The 6,111-nt window shown below is 40.7% G+C and overlaps 1 protein-coding gene across 1 annotated transcript in view; it reads right to left on the reverse strand.

Annotated features, from left to right (window-relative positions):
- Window positions 1–5,404, reverse strand: part of TAB2 (TGF-beta activated kinase 1 (MAP3K7) binding protein 2) — a 90,460-nt gene extending 85,056 nt beyond the window's left edge. Inside the window, exon 1 of the mRNA XM_025383078.1 lies at window positions 5,315–5,404. The gene's annotated coding sequence lies outside the window, so the exon portion shown is untranslated. The remainder of the gene's footprint in view (window positions 1–5,314) is intronic.
- Window positions 5,405–6,111: the final 707 nt, after the last annotated feature.

Consider the following 6,111-nt stretch of genomic DNA (forward strand, 5'->3'; position numbering starts at 1 on the left):
TCAGAACTTGACAGAAGACTTAAGTTTGGGGAAAGCTAAAATTATTTTCTTTAGGTAGAGGATAACTTACAACAGAACACAAAAGAGTTGACTGGTACTAAGATTTAAGCATCTTAAGAATGGTTACTGTGAAGATGGGAGGTGGGATGCTGGTGGGACGTTTTCATTTTTCAGTGAAAACACCAATATTTCCTGCATCACAGGAAATATTGTAAGTAAATGACTAAGCTATTTAATCCATAAAGCCAGGACAAATCTACACTTTCATTGAAATTATCTTAAAAAGATAAGGTAAACTTGTTCTTTAACAGTTAAGAGCAAATAATTATTCATGAATTTTCTTCTACTGTTTTAAAAACTGCTATATTACTTTTTCACTTTGATGCCAACATCATCATAGAAATAGGTTAATGAAGACTAATCTAGCTACAAATAATTGATTTCTTCCTCTCAATTTCTAGAATATTTTTTGAACTTCTGGCTAGATTCAAAAAAATAGCATTTAAAAGACTTTGCATAATAATATCTTATTCAGTGCTTAAAATTAAAAGTAGAGATTCCAGTGCAGCCACTTTTCAGACTCAGGAGTTCACTACAAAAAGAGCTGTAATCTACAGAAAAATGATCACTAAGAACCATTCAACATTTAACACACAGTATTTCTTGAGCTCTTAACTACAGGCCAAGCCCTGAAAATAATGTGAAGTAAAGACTGAAAGGAAGACATGTTTTGCCCTTGAGGTGCTGTTTCGTGATCTTCCAGTCTAAACATGAAAATAAGTATTGCAACTTGCATGGTTATTCCACTTTTCCTCAAAAATCCCATTCACAATTTGAGTTATCTTTGCAAAAACGTTCCTTAATAATTTATGTAACAGATTCTTTGAATTAACAAGTAAAATAATGACAAAAAGCAAACATTTACTCTATACTTACTATGTGCCAGGCACTGTACTAAATATTTTTAAAGTATTTACATGAATTGGAATTTTATACAATATTTGTTGTTTACTTGTTAAAATGCTGAGATCCAGCTCATCAACCTATTCAACAAGATATGACACAATGTTCTTTCACCAGAAAAAGAAAGATATCATATCCATTTTACACAGAGGAAAACAAGCTCAGAGAAGCTAACGAATTGTAACTGGTCCCAAATCTAGTGGCCAAGCTAGTAAGTGGCAAAATCGGGATTCAAAATTCCAATTTTCTATCCAGCCATAAAACAGCTTTCTGAAGTACTAACAATAGGAAATCGCGGTTGAAACTCTAACTTTGAAGTACAAATATAATTGTGTTCTGAAATTTGAAGTGTATTCTTAAAGCAAAAATTTTATGTATGGGATAGGCTTTGCTTTTTGAAATCAAGGATAATACCCATTACACAGCTTTTAAAAAGATCAATAAGTAATGTTCATTCCCTAACTCCCTTTTCTGTTTTATTTTTCTGCACAGTACTGTTTTCTCCCAGGCATATTACACTGTACTCATTTATTAAGTCTTTTGCCACTAAATGTAAACTATATGAAAACAGCTATTTTTGTCTGTTCTTCAATACAGCACCTCCAGCATCTGGAAGAGTCCCTAGCACATAATAAGTGCTCAATAAATATTTTTGAAATGAAGAAAAGCGTGGCACACAGTAGGCATTCAATAAATATTAGTTCCTTTCCCTTTATTATGCAGGATATCACTCCCTGGGTATCATATTCTTAACTGGAATACATGATGAGAAATGAAATAAAATTTCTTACTAAAGTTTTACATTAAACATGAATAAGGCAAATCAAAAAGTCACATTCAGCAAAGCCTCATTTATGAAGCATAAAGGTAAGGGGGTGTATGTAAATTAAATTTTGAACAAATGCACTTTTAAGTGCCAAAACTTTAATCAATTTTCATAGACATCTTTTATTCATATAAACATACACAATTTTACTTTGTGATAATTCTGACTTGGATGTCCTGAAACATTACTCGTCAGCTGACACTTCTCACTGTGCTCATTCCTTCAGGAATAGGAAATAAAGTAAACATATTCTGTAAAATAAGCCAATAAAAATCCAAGTAAAATGCATAACCTCAATGTAGGAGCTGTGTGATCATTATTCTGGCATCTTTTTCTTTTCTTAGGAGGCTGAATGAATGTAGGTAAAGTACCACTTGCTAGTAAACAGGCTGTTTTGAGAGATGGGATACTTAGAAAAAGATAGCACCCTCTTAGCAATCTCTAATTCCTTAGTTTTATCAAGATCAAGTTTAGTGATTAACTAAAGAAAACATAAAAAGTATAACTCCTAAGAGTACTTACTCAGGTTTTTTAGCTTTCTGAGTAAGCAGCGTCCTTGATTTTTTTAGGACCAGAATAATCAGAAACAAAACGTTAAAATACTTTAAGTATACTGGAAATATGAGTCAGAGGCAAAAACACATGAATATGCATACATTTAAATTCCATATAATTTCAATGTCTCCAAATTCTTATCATTTTAATACAGAGGGTTTTAAATAAGATGACATATAGAGAGTGCCAGAACCTATGAAACGGCTCAGAGGCAATCTCCTTCGTACAGTTCAGCATGATCATTTTCCTGTGCTTGGCAGCCACCGCTGCCCACATCTCCACATTCCTAGCTGCCTAAAACTTTTCATCTAATTCTCTGCTAGCATCTTATCCTCTGTCTCTCTTCCTTATTACTGTTTTGCCCAATCTTCACATGTACCTCTGTTACTACCTCATAATCCTTCTATTCTAGAGAGACCCAATATTACATCAAATAAAGATGACATAAGTGAAACAAAGGGAAAGTGCTACTAGTGTTCTGGGTCATGGGAACCTGGCCAGAGAGAGATATAATGGAATTACAATTTCGATTTTTCAATTACAGTTTAATTTATGAACTTTATATATTGAAAAGATTATCAGGAACTTCCCCCAAAATATCTATAACAAGGCAAAAATTCTAAAATATGATAAAAAATAAACTTTTAGTCTTGATCTGCTTATATAACAAAAAAAAATGCTGTTTTAGAAAACAGACATTCTCATAAAGTAAAATAGCCTACATTATACTTACTTTTCAAAATGCAGTACGTTCACAGATACATATATGTACATTTCATTTTAAACAGTATTTTGTGAAAATAAATTTTCCTTACTGGGAAAACTACGGATGTAGAATAAACTATTTCTGCCAAGACACAAATGTAATAAGACATTTACCCAAGTGTAAGATGTTATTAACACTAAAGAAGCAATTCTCAATACTGACCTAAGTGGGGATCTGCTTACGTAACTGCGGAGTTTAAAAACCTCCTCATTTCATTAGGTGTTCGGGAGGCCAAGGCAGGTGGATCAGCTGAGGTCAGGAGTTCAAGGCCAGCCGGGCCATCATGGTGAAACCTCGTCTTTACTAAAAATACAAAAATTAGCCGGACGTGGTGGCGGGCGCCTGTAATCTCTGCTACTTGGGAGGCTGAGGTGGGAGAATAGCTTGACCGCAGGCGGAGGTTGCAATGAGTCAAGATCGCACCACTGCACTTACTCCAGCCTGGGCGACAGAGTGAGACTGTCTCAAAACAAAAACAAAAACAAAAACAAACAAAAAAAAGAAAACAAAAACAAAATTTAAAAAAAATTGTTTCCCAGTCTTAGCAATACCCTCAGCTGAAGGCAAGTGCTTTTTTCCATTAAATAGAGGACCAAGCGTAGGTGTGATTTCAATCTAATGGGATTAAGTTAAAATTTATTTTTCAGAGAACACGTATTTGATGAGGTTCTCATTATTTTACCCACTTCTTAATGAGTCACTAAAGCACACGTTCTACTATGAAACAGTTAACTAAAGGGGATTCAATAGTAGCATTTCATCGGTGTCGTTAAGAGAATACTTTTAAACTCAGGAAAAGTTATTCGATGCACACAAGAGAAAAAAGAAATAATGGAGTATATGCAAGGGATAACTTATTCATCTATAATTGATATATTCAACTTTCAGTTTGATTCTTGAAAGATTTAAAACTTATGCACCCTCTATTAGAAACTGATTAGACTTATGGGGGAAAAACCCAAACAGAAGTTCTGAATCACTGGAATTTTTGTTCTATTTCCTGTTAACACATTGATAGTACCATCGTTCAACATATTCTCTCCACACATGTTTTTTAAAAGCAGTAGAATCCTTAAACTAACTGTACCCTAATTTAGCCTATAACTCAAGTATCTAACAATTCTTCCCATTGTTTCTAATTAAAATGCTTAGCCAAAGCATACAACAAAAGAAAAACAAGTCTTCCTTTATTACAAACTGCCATGGTTTCAAAATTTAAAGTTTCAAACCGTCAAAGTTTAAAATCGTGATTTCATTGTTACAAAGAATGTAAAGATATTTTTGAAAAGGTGTCAATACTCTGCTACTGTATGAAGAGTGTGGTAAGCAGAAGTGAAAAAACTGAAAGCAAATACTCTATTCCATGCCCACCAAATTTCCCGGCCAAATCTGGAATTGCATAATGATCATCATAATCTTTAGAGTATACTAAAGCGGAAACGAAATTCCTTTTCTAAAATGTGAATCAATCTGACCCCAAAATTAAGACACTTTACAAACTTACCTGAAACAGACAAAATGGATGCAAAATTGTATTGCCGTACAGTTGCTCTGAATACGATCTTAGCGTTCAAGAACTTTCCAATGAATAAGGGCACTCAACAGCCTGCACTGGGGGCCTGAATTTCATGAACTACGGAGAAACCCCTGTGAAGCTGCAAATTCCCTTCACTCTCCTGGAAACCCCTCTTATCAGAAACATTTGAAGAATTTATCCACAACAATTAAGCTAACTTGAAGAATGGAAACCTAACATCTCAAATATACTATATATGGAATGAAACATGGCCAAACACATAAATACAAACTCACACGGTCTCTGACACTTTGGTGTACAACTCTGCCTGAACATCTCAGAGCATCAGCAACAGAAAGATCCACCTGTCACCTGTTAGGCAACGCCAAGAGACCCTTGCAGCCTCCCTGCCTCAACCACAATCGTAGGGTTTGAGGTTGATGGGACAGAAAACTAGAAACATCCAGTGAGATCTAAGGGGCCACATAATCACAGCAAGGCTTGCCCCCCACTTCAAAGAGCTGCAGAAAATCAAGATCGGCAAAGGAACGATGTTCTCCCCCTCGCTCGACTCTCATATAACTGCCCCATGTCTCTCCCCAAAAACCCCCGCCCCTAAATCATCTTTAACTATACCTCGGCTCCCCAAAAGGAGATTTTTCCTCCCCCGCCCCCACCTCACACATGCCTGGGGGCGGGTCGGGGGCGCCGACGCAGGGAGGGGCCCTCCCCAGACCCTGGGGCCCTCCCCCACCCGGGGCTCTCCCCGGCGCACGATTCCAATGAAGCTCCCCCTCCCCCCCGCACGGACGCCCCAGAGCCCAGGCCCGGCCCGATGCTCCCCACCCCCACCGGACTGGGGGACTCGGGGGGCCTCCCTCTCCGCCTCGCCACTGGGGGAAGGAAAGAGGCGGAGGGAGGAAGAGTGTGAGTTAGAAGCGGACGCCCCGCACGGGCCTCGCGAGGCGGCAGAGCCCCTTCCAGACGGAGGGGGGTGCGGGGCGATGAAGGGAGAGCCGGGCTGGGGATCCCGCCGAGGCCCGGCAGCGCTGTCCGCTTACCCTTCGCCGCCGCCGCTTCCCCCTCCTCCTCCTCGGCCGCCGCCGCCGCCTCTCCCACTAGGGCAGCCGTCTCCACCGTCGCCGCCGCCGCCTCCGCCACCACGGCCGCCGCCAGCGCCGCCGCCGCCTCCGGTTCCACCCGGCAGGGGGGACACCTCAGCCCTCCCTCCCTCCCCGCTCAGCCCCCTCCGCTCGCCCGCCGCCGCCAACTCCCTCCGGCCGCCGCCGCCGCCACCGCTCCTGGCTGAGGGGGAGGGGAGGGGGTCGGGCTGGGTCGCCCCGCCGGCGGCTGCAGCAGATCAAAAACGACGGCTGGGCGGCGTCGCCGCTCCCCGATCCTCAGCTCCGGCTTGCTCGGCCTCCCCACCTCCCTCTGCCCCCACCCCCCTCGCGTTCGCCTGCCCTCCCCCCACCCCCCCAGCTC

Source organism: Theropithecus gelada, chromosome 4 (assembly GCF_003255815.1).
Source record: "Theropithecus gelada isolate Dixy chromosome 4, Tgel_1.0, whole genome shotgun sequence".
Lineage (NCBI taxonomy): Eukaryota > Metazoa > Chordata > Mammalia > Primates > Cercopithecidae > Theropithecus > Theropithecus gelada.